Source organism: Protopterus annectens, chromosome 11.part0, assembly GCF_019279795.1.
Source record: "Protopterus annectens isolate FY-2018-M chromosome 11.part0, PAN1.0, whole genome shotgun sequence".
NCBI classification, from domain to species: Eukaryota; Metazoa; Chordata; order Ceratodontiformes; family Protopteridae; genus Protopterus; species Protopterus annectens.
In genome coordinates, this window is record NC_056745.1 from 1,436,132,817 (window position 1) to 1,436,152,226 (window position 19,410).

Consider the following 19,410-nt stretch of genomic DNA (forward strand, 5'->3'; position numbering starts at 1 on the left):
TATGTACTCTTTCTCTCACACACACACACACACACACACACACACACACACACACACACACACACACACACACACAAGCACGCACACACACACACACACACACACACACACACACACACACACACACACACACACACACACACACACACACACACACACACACACAAACACAGACACACACCTACACTATCCATTCCCTACCTTACCCTCTACTGCAGTCACCCCCAATCCATACACAGTTATCCAAGACCAGTCATTCCTCTGCAGACAAACACACACACACACACACACACACACACACACACACACACACACACACACACACACACACACACACACACACACATGCACACACATCCCCTAACAACCCCATCAGTAGTCTGTCCATGTATGCACAAGCACCAAAATGAAACATTTTCTCCAACAAACCCTTCAGTAGTTTTTCCATTTATGTATGCACATGTACCAAAATGAAACCCTCCCCAAGACCCTTCAGTAGGCTGTGCATCCATGTACGCCTGTATGTATTTATGCACAAGGACAAAAATTAAATATCCCACCCAAAAACCCCTTCAATAGTCTGTCTGTCCATGTATATATGCACAAGCACCAAAATGAAACATTCCCACAACAATCCCTTCAGTGGTCTATTCATCCATGTATGTATGCATGTATGTATGTATGTATGTATGTGCAAGCATTAAAATAAAACACACCCTCAAAGACCACTTCATTATTCCATCCATCCATGTATGTGTGCACATACACCAAAATGAAACACCCCCAAGATCCTTTCAGTATTCTGTCTGTCCATGTATGTATGCACATGTACCAAAATAAAGCACCCCTCCCAAGACCCCTTCAGTATTCTGCCCATACATGTATATATGCACAAGCACCAAAATGAAATAGCACCCAAATACTTCTTCGGTAATCTGTCCATTCATGTTTGCATGCACAAGCATCTAAATGAAATACCCATCCCCTCATGACCTCTTCAAAAGTCGGTCTGTCCATGTATGTATGCACAAGCAACAAAATGAATCCTCCAAGACCCCTACAGTAGTCTGTCCATCCATGTATGTATGCAAAAGCACCAAAATGAAACTTTTCCCCTAATGACCCACTCAGTTGTCTGTCCATGTATGCTTGGGCACCAAACAAACATCAAAATGAATTATTTCCACCAATGTTCTCTTGTTTGTCCATGTATATCCAAGCATCAAAATGAAACATTTTCCCTAATGACCCCTTCAGTAATTTGTCCATGTATACCCAATCACCAAAATGAAACATTTACACAATTACCCCATCAGTAAATGGTCCATGTATGCACAAGCACCAACATGACATAAAAATGAATCACTTCCCTCAAAGATCCCTTTAGTAGTCTGTCCATGTATACACAAGCACCAAAATACATTTCCTGCAAAGACCTCTTCAGTAGTCTGTCCGTGTGTGCAAGCAATCACCAAGTGAAATCAAAATGAAACATTTCCCCCAAATACCCCTTCAGGCTTCAATAGGCTGTCCATTTATGCACAAGCAGCAAAATGATACCAAAATGAAGCATTTGTCCCAAAGATCCTTTCAGTAGACTATCCATGTATGAACAAATACCAAAATGAAACATTTCCTCGATTGACTCTGTTTGCACAAGTACAAAACTGAAACACCTCCCAATAATCCTTCTAGTAGTCTCTTCATCCATGGATGTAAGCACACTCACCAAAATGGAACACCCCAAAGATCCTTTCAGTAGCCTGTCCATACATATATGTATGCACAAGCACCACAATGAAATTCTCCTCCCCCACAATCCTTTCAATAGTCTCTCCATCCAAATTTATATGCACTAGCACCAAAGTAACTCACCCCAAAGACCACTTCAGTAGTCTGTCCATCCATGTATATATGCACAAGCAGCAAAAGATAAAAACTCACAAGATCCCTTCAGTAAATTGTTATATTTACACAAGCAAAAAAATGAAACATTTCCCCTTACAAACCCCTTCAGCAGTCTGTCCATGTATGCACAAGCATGAAATTCCATCAAAATGAATCATTTCCCTCAAGGAGACCTTAAGTAGTTTGTTCACGTACGCACAAGCATCAAAATGATTTTTTTTCCACAAGGACCAAATCAATGTTTTGTCCAATGTATACACAAGTACCAAAATAAAACATTTCCCCTAACAACACTCTCAGTAGTCTGCCCATGTATGCACAAGCAAAAATTATATCAAAATGAATAATTTCCCCCAAGGTTCCTTAAAGTAGATTGTCCATGCATCCTCAAGCACCAAAATAAAACATTTTCTCCAATGACCCCTTCAGTGGTTTGTGCACAAGCACCAAATGCCATCAAAATGAATCATTTCCCCCAAAGTTCCCTTAATTAGTTTCCATGTATTCACAAACACAAAAATAAAACATTTTCCCCAATGACTTCTTCAGTAGTCTGTTCATATTTGCATACAAGCACAAAATTACATCAAAATGAATAATTTTCCCCAAGGATCCCTTACATAGTTTGTCCAGGTATGCACAAGCACAAAAATTAAACATTTTCCCCAATGACCTCTTCAGTAGTTTGTCTATGTATGCACAAGCACTAAAATGGAAAAGTTTCCCCAACAACCTCTTCAGAATCAGTAGTCTGTCCATTATGTATGCACACATGCAGACCAAACGACAACAAAATAAATCATTTCCCCAAAGGATCCCTTTTGCAGTCTGTGAATAGAGGAAAAAATAGGTAGGAGAAATGATTTAAACATTAAACATCTTGATTTACTAACATAAACAATGAAATGTATCTTTGTAAAAAAAAAATGATCCGTGTATGTATGTATTAAATGCCAGTCAAAAACAAAAAATTAGCATGTCTTGAAATGTAAATGCCTTAGACCCAAGACCCTCAACCAGTGCCTTTTCCACCCAGTTAACAAACTGTAAAAAATAGATAAGTAAACTGCAGAGGCTGCAACTGTCCATGAGAATATAGTAATAATACATTTAACATACCACCGGCACCACAACATTGACAGCAATGGACTTCTTCAATCATTTCACTGAAATAAATTCTTTTTTCCATCAAAGTGAGCTGAGCATCTCTCGAGTGATGAGTAGAAGGAGGACTAACTTCATGTCTGTGTTGTCATCAGATCACTAAGAAAAAGTGAGGTAACATCACACAAACACAATCATTTTAACTGCCAATATGTACACCTGTGTGACCTGCAGCTGAACCCAGAGCAGACTAAACTATTAAGTCAGTCAGGCAGGTGGGGAAGCAGACCAATGCACCTGCTTAGTGGTACTTGCTTTGTATAGCTGAGATGAAGTAGAACCCCCCCCCCACAAACAAGTGGAAGTCGAGGAAGCCAAAGCATGCAGCAGCAGCGCACAACAGTGCGAACTATTGCATCGTCATCCGATTTTAAAAGAAATCAGTGTTTTCATATATTTTTTTAATTCCACACATTTTTGGGCCCCTAGCCTTCATGGGGCAGTAGGTGACTGCCTATGTCACCTACTGCTAAATTCAGATCTGAGCAAGAGTATGATATTTTTTATACAAGCAGCTCATTCTAACAAAGATGCATGTACCAGGGCATTCATTTTGTTAAACATAGCTGAATCAGAAGCTATTGAAAAAGAGCATTCATTTGTATATGCACCAGCAGTATATGAAGGTGAAGAGGCAAATCATCATCATATTGTTGTACAGGCTGAATCAGGGGAAGACCCCAAATGTTTGAAGCACAAATTTAGAGAAATGTGCAACCACCAGACTAATGTTACATTAGAGAGGCATTTGTTTTACACGTGATATCAATGGCCAGGAGAACTTTTTCAGCTTATATTACTGACCTGAGAAACAAAGCTAAAATGTGTAAGTTTGGTGACTTAAAAGATGAGTTAATAAATGACAGGCTTGTGTGTGGAATTAATAGTGCTGCAGTGCTAAAGATTTTGCTTCATGACAGTGATTTAATGCTGAGTAAAGCTATTGAGATTTGTCAAATCCATGAAGTTAGAGAAAGGCACACAAAATGCATGCAAGTGATAAGAGCATGGTTTCAGTAGGCTCCAGCACAAATGCAGACAGTGTGCACCATGTGACTAACAAAAGCAGACCTAAGCACATGGTATCTGCTGCCCCTGTGGGATCCCCAGGTGAAGTCCATAGTCTTCTAGCAAGTTCCAAGACTACCTCACTAAAGAGAGCATGCTCAGTTCAGTACAAGGGTGAGTCAGCAAAACCCTAATCCAGCTTTATTGTCAACTGTCACAATCGTGGTGCCAACCATGAGTCTAAAACAGAAAAATGCTTATTTGGTCAGCAATGCCACAAGTGTAAAAAAATGTAACCATTTTCAAAAAATTTGAAACTCAAGTAAGCCTTACACTGTTATAAAGAAGGGTAATTCAAAAAAGCAAATTGATCAAGTTGAACTGCAACAGTCACTTTCTATGTAGATGTTGTATCAGAAATTGGTGAAAAGATCGATGTATTTGATTTATTGGCAAAGAATGAGATATTTTGTACTGTCCAGAGCAATGGTAAATCCATCAAGCTCAAAGTATACGCTGGTTCAAAGTGTAATGTTATGTCAGCAGACACATTTGCTAAGGTGAGAGCTGGTGAGCAACTAAAGGTGGCCAGCTGTGCGAAACATATTGCTTATGGAGGTGAAGAAATTCAAACCGAAGGCTCAGTAGTGCGTTCATGTTATGTGGCCAAGAACTGCTACAGCTTAATATTCTATGTAGTCCAAAGACCTGTGCAGTCATTATTGGGTCTCAGAGACAGTTTGAAAATGAATCTGCTTTCTTTTACCAGAGAAGTTCATCAGATAAGCACATGTCCCAGTTCCAGCTTCATTAACACTATTTTTTTCAGAGTATGCTGATGTTTTCAATGATAAGTTGGTCAAACTTCCAGTTGTGTATTCCATGAAGTTAAACCCTGAAGTTAGTCCAGTAGTCAGACCAGCAAGAAGAGTTCCAGTAGCTGTGCAGAATAAGGTTAAAGCTCAATTGGATAAAATAGTGCAGCAAGGTGTGATTTGTCCAGTTACAGAACCTACTGAATGGGTGTTGTCCATGGTAGCCGCTCACAAAAAGGCTCAGGCAAAATCAGAATATGCATTGACCCAAGCGATTTGAACAAAGCATTAAAGAGACTGCATCATCCAATGAGTACAGTTGAAGAGGTTGCTGCTCTAATACTGAATGCCACTGTATTTCTGTCTTGGATGCAAAAAGTTCATTTTGCAAGTAATGCTTGATCGGAAATCCTCATTACTGACTACTTTCAGTATCCCATTTGGCAGGTATAGATTCCTCAGGATGCCATTTGGAATACATTTTGAAAGTGAAGTATTTCAGTGTGCAATGAAGTAAATTTTTTCTGGTTATCCTTGTGCCATAATAGTAGATGATTTATTGGTTGAAGGCAATGATGAAGCAGAGCATGACAGAAACCTTAAGTGAGTTCTAATCTAGACAGAGCATGTGAAGTGAACTTGAAGCTCAGTCCTCTAAAGTGCAAATTCAGACTACCAGAAGTTACATATATAGGGCACTTGTTTACTAGCATGGGTTTGAAACCAGACCCTTCCAAGTAAGCAGCCATTCTTGAGATACCAGCACCGGATAATGTTCAAGCTCTACAACGTTTTCTTGGTATGGTCAACTATTTAGGCAAGTTTATACCAGACTTCTGTAAGTTTACAACACCTTTGAGACAGTTAACACACAAAAATGTTGCATGGTCTTGGTTAGAATAACACCAGAAAGCATTTGAAGAACTTAAACATAACATTTCTGCCCCACCTACATTAAGTTATTATGATATCAGCAAACCAATAACTCTTTCCTATGATGCTTTAAAATTTGGTCTTGGCACAGTTATTCTTCAAGAAGGCATACCAGTAGCCTATGCATTTAAAACACTTACCCAAACTGAAATGCAATATGCTCAAATCAAGAAAGAACTTTTGACAATAGTATTTGCATGTTCCAACTTTCATGATTACATCTATGGTTGGGATATTCAGATTGAAACTGATCATCAACCTCTAGTTACTATTTTAAAGAAGCCTATGCGTTCAGCTCCAGTCAGATTACAAAGAATGATGTTCAAATTGCAGAAGTACAACCTCAAAATGGTCTACATAAAATGCAAACTTCTTTATCTGGCTGATACCTTATCCATATCACCCAGAAATACAATGGAACAGCTGGACACAGAGAATTTTGACTTTGATGTCGTGGAAGTGCATACTTTTTCTACCACAAGACTTGATGAGCTGAGAGATCTTACAAATACTGATTCAGTTTTGCAAAAGCTCAACCACTACATTAATGTTGGATGGGTGTCAACGCAATCTAGTGTACCACCTGAAGTGCAAACCTATTTTCCTTACAGAGTTGAGATGTTGATGGAAGATGGCATTATTTTCAAAGGTCCTAAAATTGTTGTTCCTGCTTCCTTACAACAAGAATATTTCCTGATTTTGCATCGTGGTCACCCAGATTCTGAATCTACTAAAAGAAGGGCGAGAGGACTAGTATTTTGGCCTTCTCTAGTAAAAGACATTGACAGAGCTCTTTCTTCATGTTCAGTATGCAATAGTACTAAACCATATTTGCAAAAAGAACCACTTCAGCTAAGTAAAGTTCCTGAACTACCTTGGTCAACAGTAGCCACTGACATATTGAAGTGGAACAATCAGCATTACTTAGTATTGGTAGACTCTTATTCGAACTGGTTTGAGAATGGTTTACTACCTAACCTATCATCTACTACTGTTATTACCAAGCTGAAACATAATTTCTCAGTCTATAGAAGTCCACAGAAACGTATCTCTGACAATGGCATCCGATTTACTAGTCAGTTGTCTCAGAAATTTGCAAGAGAATGGGACTTTGTACATGTTACTAGTAATCCTGAATATCCACAGTCAAATGGACTATATGAGCGTGCAGTGCAGAGTGCAAAGCAATTACTAGAGAAATCAAAGCTTGACAGTATAATTGGCTCACCTGCTCAGAGACTTCTGTCTAGGCAAACCAGATTAACATTGCCTATCAATTCCAGTTTATTGAGGCCAAAAGCTTAAAACAACAAAGCAGCCAAAGCCTAATTATTCAGAAAGTGTTCTTTCCAGAAGTCCAGTTATGACCAATTGAGCAGATTTCTTTGTCCATTGAAAGAAGAAGAGACAGTGTGGATACAAATGGTGAAAGGTTTTGACTGGCTTGGCCAAGTAACAACTATATGTGCAGAGCCAATATCCTATATTGTGAAATCAGAGGATGTGGAGTACAGGAGAAATTGCAGACATCTTCTTCCTGTATCAGAACCGTTATTGCAGTATTGTTCCTGTGATACAGACTCTAGATCTCACAGCAATCCAGACAATGTTCCTGTTCCAGAACATGTCTTGACTCCTACTTTTGTTTCTGAAGAATTTCCTAATATCTCAAACGTTGAACATTCAGCAGAAACAATCCCAGTTGGTAAACCTAACTCTAATCTCTATGTTACATGATTTGGTCGCATCGCCAGACCTAGTGTGAAATACGCAGCGACTTGGATGTGATTGTATATATGTATCTAGTTCTGTGTAATCTCATGACAAAAAATATCTGTATCAATTGCATGCCATTTAATATCGTCATTATTGCATGACTCATTTCTCAAAGAGGGAGGATGTAGAATAGCGTGTGTTGTAGCTTTAAGAAGCATTTCCAAGGACTGAATGTGCATATAAATAGCAGGCGCGTGCTAGCTTCAGTGACATTTTGAGAAGTGCAGCCAGAGTGCGAACATGTATATGTATGTTAGCTAGTTTGTATATAAGTTAAAGGTATTTAGCCTTATTTCACGTGTTTGCACATAACAAAGCTGCTTGAATAAGAACCCACAATGTTCATCTACTTCATCCTGACTAGACGAGTGACAAAGTTGACATCGGGAAGAAATGAAATCTTCTGTATTTAAGAAAATTAAAATTCTTAAAAGATTTTGGAATCCAACATATCGACAATAGGAATGGATGGATGAAAGTGTTAATATCTTTTATTTTGTATTTATTTATTTCATTTTATTGAAATTTGATTACTGGAAAACTCTGGCTGAGACTAATCATAACCATTTTCAGCAGAGGCCCAGGAAGAAAAGCTCCAGCTACAGTATTCTCATAACATTAAGACAGTTTTAGGATTTACAGTCATGAACAAGAAAGTGGTTCACAAAAGTCTGCATGCATAAGTATAATGGGAAAAGAAAAAATTATATAGTTAGAAATATTAATATGGACTTTGCTTTTACAATAATACAATGAAAAAGAGAAACCTTACAACGGCCATTAATTATCTGTTCACATACTTCTTCCTAAATAAGCACTGTATACTGCTGAGAAAACATTGAGTTCATTGTTGAAAGAATGGCAAATGGAATATTCCAGAAGCAATTTATAACTATTAAATGCATTATGAAGTTTTTCTATATACTTCTAGTCTCAGTGCTGTAGGTCTTAGGCCAGACATTCATAATTTGATGCCACTTGAAGGAGATAGAGGTAATGGCTTCTTCTTTACTTCAATATGATACAGACTACTGCTGAAAACTTGAAAATTATATAAACATAGCTCTTGCAGTATCTCACAATACCTGTGCTGTTAAAACATTTGGTTCTACAATTAAATGTTGAATGGAAAAAACTGAGCATACAACATGATGAAAAACTAATGCCTATAACACAGAATGATGAAAACATAAATTGCAAGTGTTTTTGAAGGGAATATTTTCTGCCTTCACTGCCGAGGTGGGTGCTTGCCCCCAAACTTAAACATTCCAACTCCATGGTCACATCTACTCAATGAAGAGAGTAATCTCCCAAAAGAAGAGAATCAGTGCCAGTGCACACTTCAAAATCACAACCGTCACTCCCTACGGTAAATGGTGAGTGGCCTTATGTTCCTCAGTGCACACTTCAAAATCACAACCGTCACTCCCTACGGTAAATGGTGAGTGGCCTTATGTTCCCCAGTGCACACTTAAAAATCACAACCGTCACTCCCTATGGTAAATGATGAGTGGCCTTATGTTCCTCCGAGACTTGTGCTATGAGCAAATGATGCTTGATGAATTTCAACTCAGTCACGTTTAGATATACAGTGCATATCATTTGGAAATAATGAAACCTAATTCTGAGAAACTGGATTTCAGTATAAAATTGCCATTTAAAATATTTTTCATTTTCCCTGCCATGATTTAAGCTCTAATAGGAAAATAATACTTAGACACAGATTAAAACTGCACTCCTTGGAATATAGTAATGTTGTTCTATAAATCTTTACACACAAATTAACTTTTCAATTGTCCTTAATAAATTCCTGGAAGACGTGTTCCCTCCTCAGTGACTCTGGCAATTGTGTTCATTAAACGTATCTGCAAGGTACTTATTTCTAATGAAAGTATACTATTTTTATATACATGTGAACAGCAGATCATCAAAAATGTCTTGCTTATTCAAGATGTAATAAAGAACTAAATCATGCATAATATGATTTTTTTAAAGTATTATTTCAGATTTATTTTCTAGAAATAGGTTCATATGCAAATACTAGGTTATCAGTCTGCAGACTATTACAAGCCTAGCCAATAACTAGTGGTTAGAATCAAACCCTCTGCATTATTTATTTCATTTTAACATTTTTTTTACCTAGAAAGTCCAACTTGGAACAAAGCCAATTTTCAGTGGAGGCCTGGGGAGAAATGCTCCAGATGCATGTCTTTACAAAGTGGGAGGAAAGTAGAGCACCTGGAGGAAAGCCACTCAAACACAGGGAGGACATGCAGACTGCACACAGAAGGCACCCCAGCCAAGAATTGAACCGGAGAGCCTACTGCTGTGAGGTGACAACACTATCGCTGCACCACTGTGCAATCTAACCACTGCACAACTGCCCTGTCCAACCACAGCATCACTGCAGCATCCAACCACTGTACCACTGCACCACTGCACCTACCAACCCCACCTGAATTTTCACATCTAGAATGTTGATAATGAATACAACTAAGCAACCATAACATCTGAGCAAAATCAATTTGCAAAGAACGTAAATATGAATGCAGAATTTGGTTATTCTCTTAAAAATAAAGCAGCATTATTATAAGAATTCCCATTATTTGAGTTTCTGTTGTGGTATTGCTTCTGGGTCCAAAGATATTCTCACTCTCCTTTACTCTGCCCTCATTGAACCCATTATTAAACAAAATGTCTCCTTGGAATAAACCTCTCTAAGTACCTTGTGCAACCTGAAAGTCCTCAAAGTTTTCTTACTAGAAACATGCTTGGTTTAAGACACTTTACCCACTTTCTTCACTGTATACTCTATGTTCCTATAGTTGCAGCCTGAGCTTTTTAACAAAATCAAGCTATATTCTCACAGTATAACAAGTGTTTATATTCTAGACAAGTATCTATCATTAAAGAAGTGCTCTGCCTAAACTAATATTTATAGTAGTATATTTATTAAGATTCTAGAATTCAATATGCTGTGAGCTTTCATATGAGGCTAAGCAGTTCTGTCTCTATTTCATGGTTGTTGAGATATTTAGAGAGATATAAACATTTTGACGAAATAAATATATAGGTTCATAGGTAGGTACTAAGCTATCTGCCCAAGGGCATTTATAAGCCTAGCCAGAGTGTGTCGGCTTTCACCGCCCCATTGATTAATTAACTGAGCCTCTGTCAAGCAGAGCCAATGAAGTGATCCCAGGGGTGTACTTTCTGTTACCCATCCACTCGTCAAGGCTTCTCTTGAAGAGTGTTAGTGAGGAGCTTTGCCTAATGTAGTTAGGAATTTTGTTCCAAAGCATGGGGAGTCTCTGTGACAGGAATCTATCCCTCCAGCATGTTTTATTTATTGTTGTGGTGAGGTTTAGCTCACTAGAGCGCGTGTCTTGCAGTGACTTGGATTTCTTTAGGTGGAGCATGTCCATCAATTCTGAGTTGGACATGGCATTGTAAGTCAGGCAGAGATCACCTCTGAGTAAGAGATATGCCACTGAGTACAGCCGGAGGTTTTTCAGTAGGGCTGCATAGGACATATGTTTGAGGCCAGTAATCCTCTTGTTGAGGTGCTTTTGTGGTCTTTCAAGCTGTTGGAAGTGTCTTGTGAGGTACATCCCAAATGGGGCATTGTACTCTATAATGGGTCTGATGAGTGACGAGTAGAGGGGCACTATCACCTCTTTATTTCTAGATGCGAACCCCTTAGTAATTAGATGGGCCACATAGAAGGATTTCCTAACTACTTTGGCAATATGATTGTCAAATGAGAGATTACTATCTACCTGGGTCCCCAGATCTCTTATTACCTCTTCTGTATTAAGGGGGCCGCCGCCTATGTGGTAATTCATGGGTGTTTTGTTTTTCCCAAACGGGATGACTATGCATTTTTTGGCATTTAGCTTGAGGCCATGACTTTGACACCAGGTGTCTGTATCAGTAAGGCCTTTTTAGAGGATGCCCGTGTCAGCCGGAGAGTCAATTATCGCTCCCAGTTTGCAGTCATCGGCGAACTTGGTTAGCCATAGTCCTCCTGTGTTTTCCTGTACTTCTGAGAAATATATGCCGAACAGTAGGGGTCCCATAACTGAGCCTTGTGGGACACCACTTGTGACTGGTTTAGAGTCAGACCTGGAACCCGCTATTCTTACCATGTGAGTTCTGTCTGTAAGCCAGTTGGCAACCCATCTTGTGATGTAGGGGTTTATGTTCAGGCTGGTGAGTTTTTCTATAATACCCGAGTGAGGAATGGTGCGAAACACCTTGGTGAGATCAAGATAGGCTGTGTGAACCACCTTTCCCTCATCTATGGCCTTGGTAACTGTCTCGAAGAAGTCAACCAGGTTTAGTAGGCATGATCTGCCCTTAACAAAGACGAACTGGGTCAGGTCAAGTGTTTGGAGGTTCCCAATGTCTTTGTTAATGAGTTCCATGATGATGCGCTCCATAGCCTTGCAGACCAGGCTAGTCAGGCTTATGGGGCAATATTTACCAGGGTCAGTTGTGGCTCCTCCTTTGTGGAGCGGAATACCCATTGCTGTGCACCATTCTATGGGCACATAGCCTGTGGAGAGGCTGAGGTTGAAAAGTGTGTTTAGGTGGGGGGTTAGTTCATTCTGTAGTTTGTGCAAGACGCAGCCTGGGACACCATCTGGCCCCATTGATGCTGTGTTTTTGGTTTTTGAAAGGGCTTTTTTCACCTGTGCTTCTGTGATTTCCAGGACACTACACTTTTCCGGTATTGCTGTGGGCCCTTTTGAAGGTGAGAGGGAGGTGAAGTTTGCACTGAATTTATCTGCCAGAATGTTGGCAATATCAGTAGGTTCAGTATATTTTGTGCTATTTTGCACTATCTCAGAGCATATCTGCGAGTTGCCACTTAGATTCTTGACTTAGCTAAAGAAGGCTTTGTGGTTATCTTTTGAATCCTTGGCTATTTTTCTTTCGAAGTTAGCCTTGGATGATTTTATGAGGGACCTTAGTTTCTTACTGATACTGATCAGGGATGTCTTTCCTTCTTGGGATTTGCTTTTCTGAACTAGTTTCCTCCTTTTGTTGTATAACCTGTTTATGGCAGGGGTCCACCAGACTGGTTTCCTTCTCTTAGTGGAGTGAGTCTTGGTTTTGCTGGGATGGCACGATCCATGCATCCTTGTAGGTGCTCATAGAGTGCAATTGTAAAGGATTCTGCATCTTGGGCAGTGTTATCCTTTAGCGTGAGGGCTGTGAAACTTACCACTTCTTCCTTAAGTAAGGTGAAGTTTGCTTTAGAAAAGTTTTTCACTGTGGTTTCCTTGGTTGGGGGTGGTGGTGGGGTGTGGACATCCAGGGTGATTAGTTTATGGTCTGATCGAACCAGTGACGGGTTGACCTCCCGTACGGAGCACCTGTCGCCCATGTTGGTGATGGCCAGGTCCAATATGTTGTGGCCTCTGGTAGGGGAGTTTACCAGCTGATCCAGGGCATTTCAGTTGATAAATTCCAGGAAGCGCTGAGCCTGAGAGTTTGTACTCAAGTAGTTTTCCCAGTTAATGGTAGGGTAATTGAAATATCCCAAGATCAGGGTGTTCAGTAGGACCTTCATGTTTTCCAGTGTCTCCAGAAAGGCGGAGTGGTGGTCCTGGGTCATGGAGGGTGATCTGTAGCAGGCCACAATTTGCATTGCAGATTTGCCCGATGTTAGTTGCACATGGATGATCTCAGAGGTATCATGCTGCACCACTAACCTGGAGGTGTAGGTGTCCTTGATGAATATGGATACACCCCTTCCTTTTGTGTTTCGGTCCGTGTTCTGTGACCGAAATGTGTGGTATGAGTTGTAGCTTGGTAGTGCTGCAGTGCTCTCTCGAGCCTTGAACCAGGTTTCAGTTACTGCACAGATGTCGACGTTCTCCATACTTAGGAGTGCTTCGAGCACATACATTTTGAGATTTAAACTCCTGGCGTTGAGTAGCATAACACTCAGTTTTTTACTTGTGCTGTTTATGGAGGTGGTTTTGAATTTTGAGACTTGCCTAAAAAAGGCACTATGGGCAGCAAAAGCCTTGGCCAGTATTTGAAAGCCAAGGGGTGACAGGTGCAAGCCATCTCTTGCAAAGCAATGTGGCTTGTCGAGCATGTCATCCCAGGCTGACAGACACTGGATCCCCTTTGATTGACACCAGAAGCTTAGCCAATTGTTGAAATTGATCATTTTTTTCTTTATACTGAGGTATCATTCTTGGTGAGGGCAGGATGCTACTCAGGGTAAGGGTGATACCTGCCTGGGCTACATGATCAGAGAGCTCTTCCATGTCTCTTTTCATGTAGTCCAGGGAGGTACGGCTCAGGTCGTTCACACCATGAACAATGACAGAGTCATATTTGTACTTGTTCTGGAGTGATCTGAGTGCTTGTGTTATGTGGTGGATTCTGGCTCCCAACAGGCAGCTAACAGTAACCTTCTCCTTGTCCAGCCTAGTGAGTGGGGCGTCAGTGTGCCTGATTATTGAGTCACCTATTACTAGTGTGTTAGGTATGTTATTTCACCTTAAGGGCTGTGATTGCGCGGCACATTGATTTTGTGTTTTATGTGTTGTCTGGTTTGTGACGGGAGGTGCAGGTTTTGTGGGTGTCTGCTTTGAAGCTCTCTGATGCTTTTGCAGGTTTTTATTTAGAGCCTCTGAGTATGATTTTGTGTATTTGTGTGTATTTTTTTGCCAGTGCTGGTTTAGCAGGTCTATGTGAGGCTGGAGGTGTGGTGCAAGTGTTAACCTTCTCCTCATGACTGTTCCAGTCTCGGGTGGAGATACCTTAGCCTCCAGTTTGGCTGTATAATTGCATCTCTCACATACGTTAGTGTTTTGTGGTAGGAGGAGAGGCATGTCTGTGTACATGAGGCAGTTGTAACATTGCCTCAGGATACCCAAATTCACCAACTGGACTGGAGAGTACACCTGAAGTTGCCCTTTGGTCATGCCTGAATAGTAGGGTGAGCTGCTTAGTCGTTTGTTTGGTGAGGGGTGGATAAAGAGCCTTGCCCTGCTGGGCAGTCAAGTGTTGGGGTATATTAGTGATTGCTATCAGGTCTGAGCAAGTGCTGGACTGTAGGATGCTTTTTGAGTGCTTAGGTTGAGAGTTAGACTAGTTTCAAGTGAAAAACTGAAGAGGAGACTTAGTGGAGCCGGGAATAATTTAACCCTAGCTAACTGGTGCTGCCCGGTGCACAAAACCATGCAACGCATTTTTTAAACTACTAACTTCTGGGCTGGAACCACTCCTCCAGGGACAGATGGCTGCTCAAAGTTCCCCTCTCTCACAGGTGAACAGAGAAACTTCCCTCTATCCAAGTAAGGTATGGGCAACTCAGAAACTTGTAACACAGCCCTGAATTCAGCACTAGCCTGAAAACTGGACTATACTAGCTTAGAAAGGCAGGAAACAAGAAATTTATTTATTTTTTTTTTGAAAAGATAAGGCAAAAACAGTAAAAAGTACACTTAAAACAGCTTTAAACGACTACAAGTGATCAGAAAAGGCTATCTATTTATTTAAACAAAAAACAACTTTTTAAAAGTGCAGGCAGTCAAATAAGTACAATATGTGAAAAAAACAAGCTTTTAAATCACAATAAGTGCTGGAAAATCAGTGTTTAGGCGGAAAAACAGTTAAATACAGCAAGAAAATACATATAGTTTAAGAATAACATTTCATATCTCCTTCGCTGCACTAGAGAACAGGACAGATATCAATGTAGGTGGGTTGCCTGTCACAAGATCTTTAAGAAGAAATTGTTCAATAGTATAAATATAGCTTGATTTTGCAATTATTAATGTAAACAAGAACAGGCACTGTTCAACACTTAAGGCATTGCCAGGCTGATACTAGAGAAAAATCTCAGGAAATACTGAAAGCAGAATGAGTTGCTAATCTGACAGATTAAATATTTTTTAGCTGGAAACTAAAACTTTTTTAGGTGATGGCATATAATGGTCAAGAAATGCTAACAGATAACTTTGAATAGTTGAAAATCATCAGGCTGTGACAGAATTACACAAAGCAAATGGAATAGCTGGTTGGTAAACTGATTTTAATAGATGTGCAATGCATTAAGAGAAATAAAATAGTAAAGTTGCATTTATAGATGCAGAGCAAATTGAAAATGGGAAGATAAATCTAAGACTAAAATCACAGTTTTATTGCAATCACTATAAACGTGACATGGCTAAACTTCCATAAATATATTGTACATTCTTGGATTTCCTCCCCTTGCAAAAAACACTGTTTTTCAAGTTTTAATTTTACACACACCAAGGTTATTGTTTAGTCCTATCCTTCATGGAATATTTTAGGTGGGAGTGGGTAACTATTTTTGTTTGTCTTTTATTGTGGAGTTTATGTGGATAGCCAACTGAGGTTTTTTATTTTTAGATTTTCCTGGAATTTACGTATTATCTAGGGTTGCCACCTATCCCACTTTGCGAGGGACAGTCCCTCTCTGGGCAGTTGAGTCCTGACAAAAAATATTAAAAATGGCAAATGTCCTGAGATTGTAGGACATAATTATGTCCTATATTGTATGTAATAGTTGCATAAAACAGTTATTCTGTATCTAAAATACCTAAATGTTATAAGAAACAGAATAAACAACTAAAATGCTACAAGAATAAGTTTTTATTTAGGCAAAAAAGTTAGTTCTATCCTTTGTACTGACCGTGGGTATGTGTCGGCCTGTAAAATCTGATGTTTGTCCTGAAAATGTCCCACTTTGGCCATTTGAAAAGGTGGTAGCCCTAGTATTATCGCAACCATGTTCCAAATGTGTCATAACCTATCCTGGCACTCAATACGCTGAAGGCAGTAAAGTAATTCCGAATGGTGTCTCAGCCTCTCACAGGACACAAACACACAAACTTCTCAACTTCAGTGGTCATAATTCTGGATAGTAGCAAAAACAACGGGGTGGGAGTGGGGATGGAGGGAGACGAATTAGGCAGAAATTCTAACTATTGCCGTATTTAATGACTTAAAGTTAATACAACAGGCTTTGCATCCGTAAGCATTTTCTAAATAGAATGAGACCTGAAACTGTAATGTCTGAATGTCTGGCATTATATAGTGACTGTATTCCTCAGAGATTTACCAGCAAATCAAAAATTGTAGGAAGAACAACACTGAAATAGGATGTAAAATCAAGGGATATTTTCAGATTGCAGGTATCACTTACTCACTTACTTCTTCTCTCTCACAAACACACACACACACACACACACACACACACACACACACACACACACACACACACACACACACACACACACACACACACACACACACACACACACACACACACACCACAGGCAATTTGGAGGATCACCATTTTTGGATGTGGGTAATGTATTGTCCTTTGTATTGTTCCTAAAGGGCTCTGTTTCTCTACATTTTTAAATGGACTTAAAACAGAGAATCCATTTTTTTTTTCAGAATTAGAGTTTTATAATCAAACTGGACTTCAGTTGCTAAGCTTCTTTTTGAAAAACAGTAATAAATGTTTAGAGCAGTTAAAATATACCGTTGTTAAGGCAGATGAACACATTAACAACATGTTTATGCAGTTTCCCAACTTATGGAGCAAATATGAAAACACTGTAGAATTATGAGACTGATACATTTGGAATGTGGTTGCAGTAATATGTAAGTACCTTTTCCCTTATATACCATCCTATTAGAGACCACAGCTGGATCCAGTAAAAAGCAGCTTAAGCAGCTACCTAGGGCTCAGTGTTGCAGAGCCCAGCCTGGCAAAAAAAAAAATAAATAAATAAATATATATATATATATATATATATATATATATATATATATATATATATATATATATTTATATATTTATATATATATATATATATATATATATAGCTTTAAAGAAATAAAAAAAAAAAAAAAAAAAAAAAAAAACTGCCTCAACCCAGAAATCCACCCCAGCACCTCAGTGTCATCAGGTACATTTGAGATTTCATAGGAATCAAAATGCACAGGAGTTGCAGGAACAGAACTTCAGAGTGTCAGATTGTCTTCTGTGTAGTAGATTTGATTTTGAGATCAGCAGTCCTTTGACAATAGAGAAACAGGAGATATACAGGACACAGGAAGTCCTTTGGCAGCAACGAAACTCTGTGTGTGTGTGTGTGTGTGTGTGTGTGTGTGTGTGTGTGTGTGTGTGTGTGTGTGTGTGTGTGTGTGTGTGTGTGTGTGTTTGTGCATGTGTACATGTGTGTGTCTGAGAGGGTATGTGTATGAAATGCCCTAGTTAGGGGCCACTGTTTAGTTAAGTGACTTGCTCAGAGTTAAGCCCTGAACATTAATGATGGGAGGCAAGAGCCTTAATCCTTCACATCAACTTCCAGGCCTGATTTAACTTCTTTGTTTTTTTAATTTTGTAAATCACTAAAGATTACTGTCTTTATTGTCAGTCATAGAGTATGATAGTTTTGTGGATCATAAAATACAAGCTGATGTAAGACCTGTTATTCTGTCAACCTTTTAAGTGATTTACAGTAGTCTGCCTCTTACCCGTCTCCAGTTTTGCAGAACATCTGGTTTTGCTTCATATATATGCCTGCTCATGAGCATGTCACTAACCAGGCAGTGCTTTGGGGTACCTGGAAATTTAAGCTAGGCTCCTCAAATGTCCCCCTGGACTGCAAGCCTAGTGACTTCTTATGAACCAGTCTACTTATAGTGTAAATGAGGAAACTGATTGTAGTAAACAGGATCACCATTCTATGAGCCATGTTCTGTAAACAGGATCACCATCCTATGAGCCATGTTCTGTAAACAGGATCACATTCCTATGAACCATGTTCTGTAAACAGAATCACCATCCTATGAGCCATGTTCTGTAAATAGGATCACCATCCTATGAACCATGTTCTGTAAACAGAATCACCATCCTATGAGCCAAGTTCTGTAAACGGGATCACCATCCTATGAGCCATGTTCTGTAAACAGGATCACCATCCTATGAGCCATGTTCTGTAAACAGGATCACCATCCTATGAGCCATGTTCTGTAAACAGGATCACCATCCTATGAACCATGTTCTGTAAACAGAATCACCATCCTATGAGCCATGTTCTGTAAATAGGATCACCATCCTATGAGCCATGTTCTGTAAACAGGATCACCATCCTATGAGCCATGTTCTGTAAACAGTATCACCATCTTATGAGCCATGTTCTGTAAACAGGATAACCATCCTATGAGCCATGTTCTTTAGATGGGATCCTTGGTTTCCTTGTTCTGCTCAATGTTGATGGTCTTTTATTATTTAGCCATGAATAAAGTAGACAGCTTAAAGTCTATGAGATTAAAGTTAATATTTTAACTATGACTATGTTTATTTATTTATTTCCAGTTTGATGACCGGGGAGGTCCACTGGGCTCAGGGAGCCCGTTTTCAGTGTAGTCCCAAGGAGAAAAGCTCCACATTACATAGTTTAGTTACAGATATAATCATAGTAAAGAAGACACATTTACAATTACATTTCATGTTAGAGAACAGGAATAATTCTTTGGTTACATAGTATCTAAATATTTAAGATGGCAGTAGTGACTTAATTGAAAGTGAGAGTAATGACTTAGTTGAAGAAGAGAGAAAAGGTGGAATGTGCTATTTACAATATGAACATTTATGTGGTATTTACAATATGAACATGTATGTGCTATTTACAATGTGTGCATTTAAGTTAGGTTAGCTTGTACTCAGAGCTAGTCAGGAGTTTAGTTATTCGGGATGGAGTGGGGTGCTTAGTAGGCTTGGCTAGAGTGCAGT